The 18,270-nt window shown below is 42.9% G+C and overlaps 1 pseudogene; it reads right to left on the reverse strand.

Annotated features, from left to right (window-relative positions):
• Positions 1-14,277: 14,277 nt before the first annotated feature.
• LOC106993954 (nucleotide triphosphate diphosphatase NUDT15 pseudogene) lies at positions 14,278-15,020 on the reverse strand (annotated as a pseudogene).
• Between the last annotated feature and the right edge of the window lie 3,250 nt (positions 15,021-18,270).

Genomic DNA, 18,270 nt, shown 5'->3' on the forward strand with positions numbered 1-18,270 from the left:
CTGGCCTTCATAAACTTCAGGTATTTGACAATGCAAATACCTTCTTCGATTCTCCTGTTACCTAGCAACTTTGTATATGTGGTGCCTTTCATGGGTAGAAATAATTTTGATGTAATCAAATTTTTATTTGTTTTTCTGTATGGTTTGTACTTTAGAAGTTTTAAACATTTCTTCCTTGTCTCACCGGGAACAGCAGCTCACGCCTGTAATCACAGCACTTTGGGAGGCCGAGGTGGGCGGATCACGAGGTTGAGATCAAGACCATCCTGGCTAACATGGTGAAACCCCGTCTCTACTAAGAATACAAAAATTAGCCAGGCGTGTTGGTGCATGCCTGTAATCCCAGCTACTCAGGAGGCTGAGGCAGGAGAATTGCTTGAACCCAGGAGGCAGAGGTTGCAGTGAGCCAAGATCGGGCCACTGCACTCCAGCCTGGGCGACAGAGTAAGACTACATCTAAAAAAAAAAAAAATTTCTTCCTTGTCTCTAAATCACAAAGTTCATCCTACATTTTATTCAGTTAACTTTATAGTTTTTCTTTCACATTTCACTCCTTATTTCATCTGGAATTCACCTTTATAGATGTTAGGTTGCATTCTAGTTTTATTTTCCTCCATATGGTGAATCAGTTTTTCCAGCATCACCTAATAAATGATCTCTTCTTTCCCTGTTGATTTGTGATGCTTGCTTTATTTTACATCAAGTTCCTATATAGAAATGAGTCCTTCTCTGAGTTCTCTACTTTGTTCTGAGGCCTTATCATTATGGCCTTGCAGTATGCCTTATTATTTGATAGAACAAGCCTCCCTTTCCCCATTTACACTTAAACAAAATTTTAAGTTATTTTTAATTTTTCTGTAGAAATGCAGTCTCACTATGTTGCCCAGGCTGGTCTTGAACTCCTGGGTTCAAGTGATCCTCCTGCCTCGGTCTCCCAAAGTACTGGAATTAGAAGTATGAGCCACCACAGCTAGTCTTACCCTTGTTTTTAAAGATTATCTAATCCACCAGTGAACCTTTCTCCTGTGTATACATTGTAGAATATTTTATTGTTTTATTTTATTTGTTTGTTTGTTTTTTGAGATAGGATCTCACTCTGTTGCCCAGGGTGGAGTGCAGTGGTGCGATTATGGCTCACTGCAACCTCAACCTCCCAGGCTCAAGTGATCCTCCCACTTCAGCCTCCTGAGTATCTGGGACTATAGGCATGTACCACCACACCTGGATAATTTTTGTATTTTTTGTAGAGATGGGTTTTTGCCATGTTGCCCAGGCTGTTCACAAACCCTTGGGCTCAAGTGATCCTCCTGCTTTGGCCTCCCAAAGTGCTGGGATGGCAGGTGTGAATCACTGCGCCCACCCATGAGGTACTTGTAATTCAAGCCTGATAGCAGCAGCTGCCGGGAGACAAGAAAACTGAACTGCTGTCTCTACCTAGAAATTTGACATAGTATTTATACTTTGGAGGGAAAGTGAAAGGAAATGCATATGTAAAGTAATTGAGACTATTTATAACTTAAATGATCAATAACAGACATATGTTATCAACCAGTATTTCTTCAGCTGATGCTTTTTTTTGAGACACAGCCTTGCTCTGTCACCCAGGCTGAAGTGCAATAGTGTGATCTCAGCTCACTGCAGCCTCGACCTCCCAGGCTCAAGCGATCCTCCCACCTCAGCCTTTCGAGTAGCTAGGATCACAGGCACTCCCCACCACACCCAGCTAATTTTTGTATTTTTGGTAGATACAGGGTTTTGCAGGTTTGCCTAGACTGGTCTTGAACGTCTGGGCTCAAGCGATCCACCTGCCTTGGCCTCCCAAAGTGCTGAGATTACAGACATGAGCCACCACACCTGGCATTTTATGCAATTCTTTAAAATATGTTTTATGAGCTTTGGATAGTGAGCATAGTCCCCATTCGGTAGTTTTTTAGCCTTTGTCCTCATCCTTCTCCCTCCCCCTGTAGGAGTCCCCAGTGTTTATTGTTCCATCTTTATGTCCATGTGTTCCCAATGTTTAACTCCCACTTATAAGTGAGAACATGTGGCATTTGGTTTTCTGTTCCTGTGTTAATTACCTTAGGATCATGGCCTCCAGCTATATCCATGTTGCTGCAAAGGACATGATTTCGTTCTTTTTTTTTTTTTTTTGAGAGACAGAGTCTCACTCATCGCCCAGGCAGTGGCTCAATCTTGGCTTACTGCAGCCTCCACCTCCTGGATTCATGCGATTCTCCTGCCTCAGCTTCCCAAGTGGCTAGGACTACAGGCGTGTGCCACTACACCCAGCTAATTTTTTGTATGTTTTTGGTAGAGACGGGGTTTCACTATATGTTGGCCAGGCTGGTCTCGAACTCCTGACCTCAGGTGATCCGCCTGCCTCAGCCAAAGTAGCTGGGATTACAGGTGTGAGCCACCACACCCAACCAATTTCATTCTTTTTTATGGCTGTATAGTATTCCATGGTAAACACAGTAATTTTTAAAAGGCTCAGCTTGGATTAAAATTACACACATATACCAAAGTTCAGCTATATGCTGTTTATAAAAGGCACATGTAAAACAACATAGGAAACCTAAATATTAAGAAATGAAAAATAATAATATCAGACAAATAGTAACCAAAAGACATTGGGAGTAGCAACTGAATACCAAGCAAAATAGGATGTGAAAAAAAAAATTAAAGGAGCATTTTATTTTAATAAAAGGAAGAATCTACCTAAAATAAATTAGCAACCATAGAAATAGTCTCACACTATTAGTATTAAGGAAACATAGCAAGATACTATTGCACTTTTTGTTTTTTTAGCTACTTTGTTAACTGAAACTATTGCACTTTAGATTGCCCAAAATGTCAAGTACGGGCAAAGATGTGGAGAAAATGATATGCTTTCACAACACTTGAGATAGGGATAGGGTATATTGATATAGAGTCATTTGGAAGAGCAATTTGGCAGTATCTAATAAAATGAAAACGAATGCCTGGGTGCAGTGGCTCACGCTTGTAATCCTAGCACTTTGGGAGGCCAAGTCAGGCAGATCGCTTGAGGTCAGGAGTTCGAAACCAGCATGGCCAACATGGTGAAATATCGTCTCTACTAAAAGCACAAAAATTAGCCTGTTGTGGTGGCATGTGCCTGAAATCCCAGCTGCTCAGGAGGCTGAGGCAGGAGAATCGCTTGAACCCGGCAGGCAGAGGTTGCAGTGAGCCGGGCACTCTGCCTGGGCACAGTGCCATTGCACTCCAGCCTGGGCGACAGAGCAAGACTCTGTCTCAAAAAAAAAAACAAAAACATTTATAATTATTAATTCTGAAAGATGGGAATGTATTTTATATATATTTTATATATATAATATATATAATTATATATAATATATAGTATAGTATTCCATGGTAAACACAGTACTTTTTAAAAGGCTCAACTTGGATTAAAATTACACACGTATACCAAAGTTCAGCTATATGATGTTTATAAAAGACACATGTAAAACAACATAGAAAACCTAAATATTAAGAAATGAAAAATGATAATATCAGACAAATAGTAACAGATAATATCAGACATATATATATATATATACTTATTTTATAATTCCTACTACTTTTTTTTTTTTTTGAGACAGAGTCTTGCTCTGTTGCCAAGGCTAGACTGCAGTGGCGCAATCATAATTCATTGCAGCCTTAAACTCCTGGGCTCAAGTGATCTTCCCACCTTGACCTCTCAAGTAGTTGGGACTACAGGCATAGTCACCACGCCTGGCTAATTTTTTTTTTTAATTTTCCTTTTTGTTTTTTTTTTTAATTATTTTTTAAATTTTTTTTATTTTTTGTAGAAATGGAATCTTGCTATGTTGCTCAGGTTGGTCTTGAACTCTTGGCCTCCCAAAATGCTGGGATTACAGGTGAAAGCCACTTTGCCTCACCTAATTCCAACTACTTCTCTCCTCTTAATGTTTTTTCTTGGAAATTGACAACTAAAAAAAAAAAAGAAAGAAAGAAATTAAAGTAAATGGAAGAAATGGTTAAACATTAGTCAATATTTTTCATCTAAGAGCTATTATTTCTCAGTCTATGTCTTCAAAGTTAAGAAAAAGGATATGAAAAACACTAAGTGGTAGAATCATTATATGTTTTAGCTACATGTTTTATTATTGGACAGTTTTGCTTAACATCTTATTACGGAAAGATGAAGAAAATGAAGTTAACACTCAGCTTCCTATCTTCTCTCCTCATCCCATTGTTTTTGGTAGTTGTACTGTCTGCTGAGGTTTACAGCATTTACATTAGGTCCTGTGTAGTCTTAGTTCTATATTCAGGTGGAATCACTGCTCACCACCAGAAGTACTTTCCCATTATTGATTATTTGTATTGATTAATTATTAAATTAGATTTTATTGGTTTTTTGTTTGTTTTTTTAGAAAAGCTCTTTGTCTTAAATTCCTTGGATTTTTTCATGTTGAGACTATCTCTTTTTCTTATATTTGAACAACATCTTGACTGGGTATCATTTTCTTGGGCCACATTTTCTTTTTTTTTTTTTTGAGACAGAGTCTCGCTATGTCGCCCAGGGTGGAGTGCAGTGGCCGGATCTCAGCTCACTGCAAGCTCCGCCTCCCGGGTTTTTACGCCATTCTCCTGCCTCAGCCTCCAGAATAGCCGGGACTACAGGCGCCCACCACCTCGCCTGGCTAGTTTTTTGTATTTTTTAGTAGAGACGGGGTTTCACCGTGTTAGCCAGGATGGTCTCGAACTCCTGACCTCGTGATCCGCCCGTCTCGGCCTCCCAAAGTGCTGGGATTACAGGCTTGAGCCACCGCGCCCGGCCGGGCCACATTTTCTTTGTCTCTGAAATTTGTGGCATGTTTCTCATGTTTTTCTGGCATTGAACTTTGCCTCTCAGAGGTCTGAGACAAGTCCAGTTCCCAACTCTGCTTCACCCCTTTTAGGCAACTTGCTTTATTGTCTGGTTGGTTGTGTTCAAGGAATTCTTTCTTTAACTTTAATGTTTAGTGACTTAACTGGGATAGAGACACCGTGTCCAGTCTATCACCTTTTTTACTTCTTTTTCTTTTTTTTTTTTTTTTAGATGAGGATCTCACTGTGTTGCCCAGGCTGGTCTCAAACTCCTAGCCTCAAGTGATTCTCCTGCCTCAACCTCCCAAAGTGCTGGATTACAGGCATGAGCCACTGCGTCCAGCTACTTTTCCCACTTCTTGACTAAATTTTGGTAATATACACCTTCCTAAAATATTTATTTCATTATGAGTTTCAGAATTATTAGCACAAGGTTCTCTTGAGGCCAGGTATGGTGGCTTACACCTGTAATCCCAGCACTTTAGGAGGCCTAAGTGGGAGCATCTCATTGAACCCAGGAGTTCAAGATCAGCCTGGGCAACATAGCAAAACCCATATCTTGTTTTATTTTATTATTATTATTATTTTTTGAGACAGTCTCACTCGTCACCCAGGCTGTAGTGCAGTGGTGTGATCTTGGCTCACTGCAACCCCCACCTCCCAAGCTCAAGTGATTCTCCTGCCTCAGCCTCCTGAGTAGCTGGGACTACAGGCATGTGCCATCACACCCAGCTAATTTTGTATTTTTAGTAGAGACAGGGTTTTACCACGTTGGCCAGGCTGGTCTCAAACTCCCAACCTCAGGTGAGCCACTCGCCTCGGCCTCCCAAAGTTCTGGGATTACAGGCGTGAGTATCTCTCTGCTGCCCAGGCTGGAGTGCAGTGGCGTGATCTCAACTCACTGCAACCTCTGCCTCCCGGGTTCAAGCAATTCTCCTGCCTCAGCCTCCCGAGTAGCTGGGATTACAGGTGCCTGAGTGGTGGCTGTTTTAAAGGAATTGGTTTCCCAAGCTTTTACAATTGTGAACTCCATCAATGAAAACGGGGGGGTATATATCTCCCATTATATGCATATCTGTTTATTCATAAATAACATTAATGTATCATATTTAATTTATATAAATTAAATTATAAGTAATATTCCATATGTTAAATTATATATTAATTATATCATAAAATATGGATAAAATAAAACATTTTAAAGTTCAAGTTGAAAAATAACATTTAAAAATCAATTTTTTTCTTTATTTTAGAGATGGGTTCTCACAATGTTGGCTAGATTTGTCTTGAACTGCTGGCCTCAAGAAATCCTCCTGCCTCAGCCTGCCAAAGTGCTAGGATTACAGGTGCTAGCCACCATGCCCGACTAATTTTGGTATTTTTAGTAGAGACAAGGTTTTGTCATGTTGGCCAGACAGGTCTTGAACTCCTGATCTCAGGTCTCTGCCCTCCTCAGCCTCCCAAAGTACTGGGATTACAAGCGTGAGCCACCACACCTGGCCCATAATTGTCTTTCTAATTGAGTAGAATATAGGAGCCAAGGACTTCGCATTGTTTCTGTATTCCCAGTACCTAGATTAGTACCTGGAAAATAGTAGGGGTTCAATAAATGTCTGATAAATGAATGAATATTAAGAATGATAGGCTGGGCATGGTGGCTCATGCCTGTAATTCCAGCACTTTGGGAGGATGAGGTGGGTGGATCATTCTCAGGAGTTCAAGACCAGCATGGCCAACATGGTGAAACCCCATCTCTACTAAAAATACTAAAATTAGCCGGGTGTGGTGGCCTGTGCCTGTACTCTCAGATACTTGGGAGGCTGAGGCGGGAGAATCGCTTGAACTTGGGAGGTAGAGGTTGGAGTGAGCCGAGATCTTGTGACTGTACTGCAGCCTAGGTGACAAAGTGAGACCTTGTCTCAAAAAAAAAAAAAAAAAAAAAGAGGAGAGAGAGAGAGAAAGAAAGAAAAGAAAGAGATAAAGAAAATAAAGAAAGAGAAAGAAGAAAGAAGGAAAGAAGAAAGAAAGAGGAAGGAAGGGAGGGAGGGAGGGAAAAGAAAAGAAAAAAGAAAAGAGAAGAGAAGAAAAGAAAAGAAAAAAGAAAAGAGAAAAGAAAAGAAGGAAAGATTGGCTGATCCCAGGCAGGAGGATCTCTGAAGCCCAGGAGCTCAAGACCAGCCTGGGCAACATAGTGAGACTTTAAAAACAAAAGAATGATAGGTTGGACATGGTGGTTCACACCTGTAATCCCAGAGCTTTGAGAGGCTAAGCTGGAAGGATCAGTTGAGGCCAGGAGTAGTTCAAGACCAGCCTGGGCAACACATAGTGAGTCCTTGTCTTTAAAAAAAAAAAAAAAAAGCCTGGGCACGGTGGCTCATGCCTGTAATCCCAGCACTTTGGGAGGCCGAGGCAGGTGGATCACGAGGTCAAGAGTTTGAGATCAGCCTGGCCAACATGGTGAAACCCCGTCTCTACAAAGAATACAAAAATTAGCCGGGGGTGGTGGCATGTGCCTGTAATCCCAGCTACTCGGGAGGCTGAGGCAGGAGAGTCGCTTGAACCTGGGAGGCACAGGTTGCAGTGAGCTGAGATTGTGCCACTGCACTCCAGCCTGGGTGACAGAGCAAGACTCTGTCTCCAAAAAAAAAAAAAAAAAAGAAGAAGAAAAAAGGAGCATAGTTAAAAAACAAAGAAAAAATAGTGTAAGATCAGAGTAGTAATCATGAGTGTATATTTCAGCAGCCCTGGTTGGAGGAGGGATGGTGATATGGTTTGCTTTGTGTCCCTGTCCAAATCTCAGGTCTAATTGTAATCCCCAGTGTTGGAGGAGGGGCTTGATGGGAGGTCATTGGATCATAGGGCAGCTTCTAATGGTTTAGCACCATCCCTCTAGGGCTGCTTGTTTAAACGCGTGTAGCACCTCTCCCACTCACCTTTCTGCTGCTGGTCATGTGAAGATGTGCTTGCCTCCCCTTTGCTTTCTGCTATGATTGCAAGTTTCCTGAGGCCTCCCCAGAAGCAAAAGTTTGTACAGCCCACAGAACCAGGAACCGATTAAATCTCTTTTCTTTATGAATTACCCCGTCTCAGGTAGTTCTTTATAGCAGTGTGAGAATGGACTAATACAGAAAATTGGTACCAGAGAAGTGGGACATTGCTATAAACATACCTGAAAATGTGGAAGTGACTTTGGGACTGGGTAATGGGCAGAGGTTGGAACAGTTTGTAGAGCTCAGAAGAAGACAGGAAGATGAGGGGAAGTTTGAAACTTCCTAGAGACTTATTGAATGGTTGTGACCAAAATGCTGATACTGATATGGAAAATGAAGTCCAGCCAAGGTGATTTCAGATGGAGATGAGGAATTTACTGGGAACTGGAGTGAAGGTCATTCTTGCTATGCTTTAGCAAAGAGACTGGTGGCATTTTGCTCCTCCTCTAGGGATCTGTTGAACTTTGAACTTCAGAGAGATGATTTAGGGTATCTGGTGGAAGAAATTTCTAAGTAGTAAAGCATTTAACAGTGGTTGCTTCTAATAGTGTATGCTTATATGCATGTGCAAAGAGATTATCTGAAACTGGAACTTATATTTAAAAGAGAAGTAGAGAGGCCGGGCGCGGTGGCTCAAGCCTGTAATCCCAGCACTTTGAGAGGCCGAGACGGGCGGATCACGAGGTCAGGAGATCGAGACCATCCTGGCTAACACGGTGAAACCCCGTCTCTACTAAAAATACAAAAAACTAGCCGGGCGAGGTGGTGGGCGCCTGTAGTCCCAGCTACTCCGGAGGCTGAGGCAGGAGAATGGCATAAACCCGGGAGGCGGAGCTTGCAGTGAGCTGAGATCCAGCCACTGCACTCCAGCCTGGGCGACAGAGCGAGACTCCGTCTCAAAAAAAAAAAAAAAAGAGAAGTAGAGAATAAAAGTTTGGAAAATTTGCAGCCCAGCTATGTGGTAGAAAAGAAAAACCCATTTTCTGGGGAAGAATTCAAGCAGGTTGCAGAAATTTGAATAAGGAAAGAGGAGCCAAATGTTAATAGCCAAGACAATGGGGAAAATGCCTGCAAGGCACTTCAGAGACCTTCGTGGCAGCCCCTCCCATCACAGGCCTGGAGGCCTGGGGTGTAGGGGTGGTTCTGTGGGACAGGCCCAGGGCCCTGCTGCTGTGTGAAGCCTTGAAACATGGCACCCTGCATTGTGACCACTCAGCTCCAGCCATGGCTAAAAGGGGCCGAGGTACAGCTCAGGCCATTGTTTCAGAGGATGCAAGCTAAAAGCCTTAGCGGCTTCCATGTGATATTAAGCCTGCATGTGTGCAGAGGGCAAGAGTTGAGGCTTGGGCGCTTCCACCTAGATTTCAGATGATGTATGGAAACACCTGGATGTCCAGGCAGAAGTCTGCTGCAGGGATGGAGCTCTCATGGAGAACCTCTACTAGGGCAATGCAGAGGGGAAATATGGGGTTGGAGTCCCCCTACAAGAGTCCCCACTGGGGCACTGCCTAGTGGAGCTGTGAGAAGAGGGCCACCATCCTCCAGACCCCAGAGTGGTAGATCCATGAATGGCTTGCACTGTGCACTTGGAAAAGCCACAGGCACTCAACAACAGCCCATGAAAGCAGCTGCAGGGGCTGTACCCTGCAAAGTTATAGAGATACAACTGTCTAAGGCCTTGGGAGCCCACTCCTTGCATCAGTGTGGATTGGATGTGACACATGGAGTTAAAGGAGATTATTTTGGAGCTTTAAGGTTTAATGACTGCCCTGCTGGGTTTTGGACTTGCATGGGGCATGTAGCCCCTTTGTTTTGGCTGAATTATTTCTCTTAGAATGGGTATATTTACCCAAGGCCTATACCCCCATTGTATCTTGAAAGCAACTAACTTGATTACTTGTTTTTGATTTTACAGGCTCATAGGTGGAAGGAAAGTCTTGCCTTGTCTCAGATGAGACTTTGGACTTGGACTTTTGAGTTAATGCTAGAATGAGTTAAGACTTTGAGGGACTGTTAGGAAGGCATGATTGTGTTTTGAAATGTGAGAAGGACATGAGCTTTGTGAGGGGCCAGGGGCAGAATGATATGATGTGACTCTGTGTCCTTGCCCTAATCTCATGTCTAATTGTAATCCTCAGTGTTGGAAGAGGGGCCTGGTGGGAGGTGATTGGATCATGGGGGCAGTTTCTAATGGTTTAGCACCATCCCCCTAGTGCTGCTTGTTTAAAAGTGTGTAGCACTTCCCCTTCCCCCATCTCTGCTGCCAGCCATGTGAAGATGTGCTTGCTTCCCCTTTGCCTTCCACCATGATTGTAAGTTTTCTGAGCCCTCTCCAGAAGCAGAAGCTTATACAGCCCACAGAACCATGAGCCAATTAAACCTCTTTTCTTTTCTTTCTTCCCCCTGCCGTCCCCTGTGAGAGGAGTCTCACTCTGTCACCCAGGCTGGAGTTCAGTGGTGCGATCTCGACTTACTGCAGCCTCTGCCTCCCAGGTTCAAGTCATTCTCATGCCTCAGCCTCCTGAGTAGCTGGGATTACAGGCACCTGCCACCATGCCTGGCTAATTTTTGTATTTTTAGTAGAGATGGGGTTTTGCCATGTTGGCCAGGCTGGTCTCGAACACCTGACCTCAGGTGATCCACCCACCTTGGCCTCCCAAAGTGCTGGGATTACAGGCATGAGCTACTGCGCCTGGCCTAAACCTCTTTTCCTTATAAATTACCCAGTCTTAGGTAGTTCTTTATAGCAGTGTGATAACAGACTAATATAGATGGAATTTATCTTCTGATAATCTTGGGGCTTGGATTTTAAACCACACATAGGGAGAGAGACAAGGGCTTTAGCTTGGTCAACATGGAAATTGAAACTAAGATATCTATCTAAAGCCAGGATGCTCAAAGGGCTGTCCCTTCAATGAAAGAGGTAGCCAGGAAAAAAAAAAAAAAAAAAAAAAAAGCTGTCCCCTGACACAGGCAGCCAACAAGGAAACATATTTGTTTCAGCCTGGGTAGAAAAATAAATAAAAATCTGCTCTGGTAAATTGTAACTTTATGGATTTCTCATTTGGGAGTTGTATTAGGCTGTTTTTGTGTTGCTACAAGGAAATACCGGAGGCCAGGTGCAGTGGCTCACACCTATAATCCCAGTACTTTGGAAGACTGAGGTGGGTGAATCACTTGAGGTTGGGAGTTTGAGACCAGGCTGGCCAACATGGCAAAACCCCATCTCTACTAAAAATACAAAAAAATTAGCCGGGTATGGTGGCTTATGCCTGTAATCCCAGCTACTTGGGAGGCTGAGAGACAAGAATCGTTTGAGTCCAGGAGGCAGAGGTTGCAGTGAGCCGAGATTGCACTGCTGCACTCCAGCATGGGCAACAGAGCGAGACTGTCTCAAAAAAGTAAAAGAAAAAGAAATATCCGAGACTGAGTAATTTATCAGAAATGAGGTTTAATTGGCTCATGGTTCTGCAGCTGCACAGGAAGTCATGTGGCATCTGCTTTTCGGGAAGCTTCAGGAAGCTTCTAATCATGGCAGAAGGCAAAGAGGGAGCAGGCACATCACATGGTGAAAGCAGGAACAAGAGAGAGCAAGGTGCCACACTTTTATTTTTTTATTTTTATTTTTTTTTGAGACGGAGTCTCGCTCTGTCGCCACACTGGAGTGCAGTGGTGCGATCTCGGCTCACTGCAACATCTGTCTCCTGGATTCAAGCGATTCTCCTGCCTCAGCCTCCTGTGGTGTGCCACCACACCCAGCTAATTTTTGTATTTTTAGTAGAGACGGGGTTTCACCAAATTACTCAGTCTCGGATATTTCTTTTTCTTTTACTTTTTTGAGACAGAGTCTCGCTCTGTTGCCCATGCTGGAGTGCAGCAGTGCAATCTCGGCTCACTGCAACCTCTGCCTCCTGGACTCAACCTCTTGACCTCGTGATCCACCCACCCTGGCCTCCCAAAGTGCTGGGATTACAGGTGTAAGCCACTGCACCCAGCCTATTATTTTTATATATTTTTTATTTTATATTTTTTCGGACTGCTCAGCCTCTTGAGTAGCTGGGATTACAGGCGCCCACCACCACGCCTGGCCAATTTTTGTATTTTTACTAGAGATGGGGTTTCACCATGTTGGCCAGGCTGATCTCGAACTCTTGGCCTCAACTGATTCGTCCACCTTGGCCTCCCAAAGTGCTGTGATTACAGGTGTGAGCCACCATGCCCAGCCATGGTGCCACACTTTTAAACAGCCAGGTCTTGTAAGAAGTCACTTGCTGTCATGAGGACAGCACCAAGGGATGGTACTAAACCATAAGAAATCAACCCCCATGATCCAATCACCCCCCTCCAGGTGCCACCTCCAATACTGGGAATTAAAATTCAACATGAGATTTGGGCAGAGACACACATTCAAACTATATCAGGAATTAAATCATATTATCTTTGTAGTGGAGAAATTCCCCAAAGTCTGTAAGCTAACATAAATGTAGTCATGAACACATAATATTGAGATGTGTTTGCAGAAGCAAACTCAACCCAGATCTCCTAGGAATGACAAAGATAAAACCCTGTTGAAGATAAGCTCGTAATCCATAATTACAAACACAGGAGAAAACAATCCTGCAGGAGGGAGAATCAGCAGACACAACAAACTGCAGGATCAGGTTTCCACGAACAGCGATAATGATAAGATACAGATTAGAGACTTTGTTTTTAAGAATAAAAAACACAAAAGAAGGAACCCAAAGCATAAGAAAATAATATGATACTTTGAAAAAAGTCAGCTTTAGAGAAGGACCAAACCAATCTTGTAGAAATAAAAAAACAGGTTTTATTAATTTTTTTCTTAAGATTTTCATTATTTTCGCCAGGCGCGGTGGCTCCCAGCACCATGGGAGGCCAAGGCGGGCAGATCACCTGAGGTTGGGAATTTGAGACCAGCCTACCAACATGGAGAAACCCCGTCTCTACTAAAAATACAAAATTAGCCAGGCATGGTGGCTCATTCCTGTAATCCCAGCTACTCGGGAGGCTGAGGCAGGAGAATCGCTTGAATCTGGGAGGCAGAGGTTGCGGTGAGCGAAGATTGCGCCATTGCACTCCAGCCTGGGCAACGAGAGCAAAACTCCATCTCAAAAAAAAAAATATATATATATATTAATTATTTACGAGTAACAAAAGCCCAATATGTGTTAACATAAATTTTTTTTGAAAAATAGCTATTTTTTTCACATATTAAGACTCACAAAAAATAACTTTTTCTAAACAACAATAAAAATTCATTAGTGAGAAGAGTCACACTGCTTTACATTTTTGCCGGTCTCTTTAATGTCTGATGGTAGATGAAAGCTAGATTCTCATGTCTGCTTCTTCATTCAGCCTGTTATAATATCACACCAGATAGCTTCTCAAAAATTCCTCTGGACACTCATGAAAAAATGAGAGTGGAAAAGATAAATTATGTCTTAGTATTATAAAAATAGCTTTGACCTAGAATACTCGTGAAAGGCTCTTGAGGACCCCCAGACCATACTTTGAGAACCACTGCTCTAGACGAATGTCCTCATTTTACAAAAAAGGACACTGGACCTCAGAGAGAGTAAGTGAGAAATCCAACGTCACACAGCCTGTTAATAGTGGGATACAGACATTAGATGGTTTGTCTCACTTCTCTGGGTTTAGGTTCTCAATTAGAAACCTGGGAAACACACCCTAATGACCTGTCCTATTCCCTGTAAGTTGCAAAGACTGTCACAATGTATTACCCCCAACCCACTTTTTTTTTTTTTTTTTTTTTTTTTTTTTTTTGAGACAGAGTCTTGCTCTGCCGCCCAGGCTGGGGTGCAGTGGCCGGATCTCAGCTCACTGCAAGCTCCGCCTCCCAGGTTTACGCCATTCTCCTGCCTCAGCCTCCCGAGTAGCTGGGACTACAGGCGCCCGCCACCTCACCCGGCTACTTTTTTTTTTTTGTATTTAGTAGAGACGGGGTTTCACCGTGTTAGCCAGGATGGTCTCGATCTCCTGACCTCGTGATCCGCCCGTCTCGGCCTCCCAAAGTGCTGGGATTACAGGCTTGAGCCACCGCGCCCGGCCCCCCCAACCCACTTTTTAAAAATAAATTAGTAATTTAAAAAATAATTTAAATCAATAAATCAACAAACTTGGTAAATTTTGCAACGGGCATACTGTGTTTGAATCTAAACTACAGTATTTGAATTCAGATTTCTATTTGAACAGAACACTAAGGCAAATTCAACCGCATCCTATTCCATGCAAGCTAGTAATGACAAACTGCATAGTAAATATCATAGATAAATATGGAAAGTAGATTACCCATAATATCAGTATTTATCATACATCCTGTGTCTGAAATACAATTCAATTATACGTATTTCAGAAAAATTTTATCAAGTACTAGCTGAAAGGGTGGTGGGTACATTAAGAGACTGCAAATAAACTGGGGATCACAAGAACTTTTTAAGATAAAATGGAGTTGCACCGAAATGTAGATATTTTCATTCCCTAACCCGACCTTATTTTTGTCTTTTAAAGAAAATCAAGAAATCTTGGCCACCTAGAGATGATTTCCTTTGTATCCTACCAGATGGTTCAGATCTTTAAATGGAACATAGTCTTGTTCTTTTAAAGAACACAGGGCCCAGAAGGAGGAAATTGTTCCCAGGGAACCCACTCCCAACTTTCATTTTTTTCAGGCTCTACATTCTTTGGTTCTGAATCATGAGTCACGTCCACTTCTCCTTTCACTAATATAGTAACATAATGGTAATTCTCCTTCTCAATGAAAGAATTAGCAACTGAGGCAAAGCAAACATTTTTCAGGTGAAGAGCTTCTTCACAGGTTTCCCTTTGAGCACATTCTTCCCAGCTCTCACCGAACTCCCAGTGACCTCAGAGAGCTGGAAACTGCTGGCTCCAAACGACCCTTTCCTCTTCCCCAGGAGGACGCAACGCAGATGCTTGCAGCTGGTCACCATGACTCAGACTCTGACTCTGGGCGGCCACCCCTGCGGCTCCGTGCTGGCTGTCATAGCGCAAGCAGGAGGACCAAAAAATATGTTTTAAGTTGATGAACACTAAAGTCGAGTGAATGGGCTGGGTGCGATGGCTCATGCCTGTAATCCTAACACTTTGGGAGGCCAAGGCGGGTGGATCACTTGAGGTTAGGAGTTTGAGACCAGCCTGGCCATACATGGTGAAAACCCGTTTCTACTAAAAATAAAAAAAAAAACCTCAACAACAACAATAACAACAACAACAACAACAACAACAACAAAATAGGCATGGTGGCGTGCGCCTGTAGTACCAGCTGCTCAGGAGACTGAGGCCAGAGAATTGCTTGAAGCCGGGAGGCAGAGGTTACAGTGAGCCAAGATTGCGCCACTGCACTCCAGCCTGGGCAACAGAGCGAGACTCTGTCTGGAAAACAAATAAAGTTTAGCGGATGGATTAAGTAGCAGATTAGAACGAGTTGATGATATAATCTAGTAAACTCTCAAATGAAATTAAGAAAATTCCTTGTAGTATGGAGAGACAAGGAGAGAGAAAATATAAAACATATAGAAAAGAGATGCAGATAGTCTTACACAGTCCAATAGAAATATAGTGTGAGATACATACATACATAATTTAAAATTTTCTAGTACCAACCTAACAAAGTAAAAAGAAACACATTAATCCAAAATATTTTTTCATCATGTAATATAAAATCATGAAGAAATATTTTATATTCTTTTTTTCCTACTGTCTTTGAAACCCAGTGTGTATTTTGCACTTACACCACACGCAGCTCAGTTTGAACTAACTAGTGTTCAACAGCCATATGCGGCTAGTGACTATTGTACTGGACAATGCAGATCTAACTTACATGTAATAAGATTTCCAAGAGAAAAGGGAGACAGAGAAGGCAATATTTGAAGAGATAATGACAGATAATTTTCCGGATTACTGGCAGGCAGGAATCCTGAGATTCAGGAAAGCTGGTGTGTCCTGATCAGGATGTACATATTTTGTTGTGAAGCTGATAAAAGCTGAAAACAAAAAATTTGTTAAAATTAACTAAGGGGAAAAGATAGATTACCTACAAAGGAACTTCAATTAGACTGAAGCCAGTTTCCTTTAAAATGTTGACTGAAAAGTGACAATGTAGGAATTTTATACCCACTTGAACTATCAATAAAGGGTGAGGGTAAAATAAAGTCAAAGACGAGGTCATCACTAACAGACTTTCACTAAGAGAGAACTGTAATACAACTCAAATACAATAAGGTGTCTGGAGGTCTAGGGAGATGTGGCAGTGTGTGAGAGAAGGGTTCCCCAAAAGAGATCAAATATAATGTATATTTTCCTTGTTTTTTACTATTTTTCCCGCTCTCCAGAGCTCGAATAGCAATGAATGTGTAGTTATCGAGTCAGCACTAGTGTAGAACTGCAAGCCTTAACTCCTTGTCACAGTGTTAGGGAAGCAGAAGCCTAGGAGAATAAGGCCATTTTAAAATCAACTCCATCTTTTTTTTTTTTTTTTGAGATGGAATTTCCCTCTTGTTACCCAGGCTGTAGTGCAGTGGCACAATCTCGGCTCACTGCAACCTCCACCTCCCGGGTTCAAGCGATTCTCCTGCCTCAGCCTCCTGGGTAGCTGGGATTACAGGCACCTGCCACCACACCCATACTACTTTTAGTAGAGATGGGGTTTCGCCATGTTGGCTAGGTTGGTCTCGAACTGCTGACCTCAGGTGATCCGCCTGCCTCGGCCTCCCAAAGTGCTGGGATTACAGGTGTGAGCCACCTCGCCTGGCCAGTCAACTCCATCTTAAAACTAGCAAGATACACCAGGCGTGGTGGCTCACGCCTGTAATCCCAGCATGTTGGGAGGCTGAGCTGGGCAGATCACCCGAGGTCAGGACTTCGAGACCAGCCTGGTCAACATGGCAAAACCCTGTCTTTACTAAAAATACAAAAATTAGGCCGGGTGTAGTGGTGCGCACCTTTAATCCCAGTTACTTGGGAGGCTGAGGCAGGAGAATCAGTTGAACCTTGGAGGCGGAGGTTTCAGTGAGCCAAGATTGCACCACTGCACTCCAGCCTGGGTGACAGGAGCGAAACTCCATTTCAAAAAATAAATAAATAAATAAGGTGTGGTGGCACATGCCTGTAATCCCAGCTACTTGGGAGACTGAGGCAGGAGAATTGCTTGAACCCAGAAGGCGGAGGTTGCAGTGAGCCGAGATCATGCCATTGCACTCCAGCCTGGGCAACAAGAGTGAGACTCTGGAAAAAAAAATAAAAAACCAAAAAAACAACTAGCAAGACACAGTCCTTGCTGGTCACAACCCACGGTCATAAGATGTTTATAGTTAAGGAAACAACCTAAAGATTACCTGCAAGGACAGGCTTCTACAAAAACAGAAAAGCCCAGATGTCCCAATACCCATCACAAGATTTGCTTTCAAGATAATTGTGCTTTTTTTCAAGATAGTTATGCTTTGATGTACTCACACTGTAGAATGTCAAGGATAGGTTTCTTTAAATCAATACCATAATAAATTTGGTCATGCTGTCTGCCCATCCGCATATAGCACAGCTTAGTTTAGTCTTTGTATACACAAGATCCCTATAGAAGAAAAACTTAAAGACTGTGCATTCCTCCACTTGCCTTCTGAGGACACTCTATTCTATAATGAAGTAGCTTTCAATAAACTATCTCTTCTCACTGCACTCTGATTCTCCTTGAATTCTTCCTGGTGGGAGAGCCAAGAACCTTCTCTTGGGTCTGGACCAAGACTCCTTTTTCCAGTAACAATAGGGTAGGAGAGAGAGGAGAAGGAGGAGCATACATGCTTGTATTGGCAGTATAGTACATCATAGTATTCCTCTATTTGCTCAACTTTGGGATACAAAATGTTTAGAAAGACCAGTGAACAATTAAGAGCTACATAGAAAAAGGAAATTGTTGTGGAATATACAGTAGCATAGGGAAGATTAGGGCTGTGTAGTGTGTTTGGGGGTGGCATGAGGACAGAAAGAAGCATGACAGGGAGGGGAGGGAGACAAGACTGAGGGTACTGAGGGTGAGGAAGCTTAAGATGGGAACTAGAACTGACAATTGATCACCACTCTATTACTATGAAAATTACCTATTGGGCCGGGTGCAGTGGCTCACGCCTGTAATCACAGCACTTTGGGAGGCTGAGGCCGGTGGATCACCTGAGGTCGGGAGTTTAAGACCAGCCTGGCCAACATGGAGTAACCCTGTCTCTACTAAAAATACAAAATCAGCCAGGTGTGGTGGCGGGCGCCTGTGATCCCAGCTACTTGAGAGGCTGAAGCAGGAGAATTGCTTGAACCTGGGAGGCGGAGGTTGCCATGAGCTGAGATCACGCCATTGCACTCCAGCCCAGTCAACAAGAGT

Source organism: Macaca mulatta, chromosome 16, assembly GCF_049350105.2.
Source record: "Macaca mulatta isolate MMU2019108-1 chromosome 16, T2T-MMU8v2.0, whole genome shotgun sequence".
NCBI lineage: Eukaryota > Metazoa > Chordata > Mammalia > Primates > Cercopithecidae > Macaca > Macaca mulatta.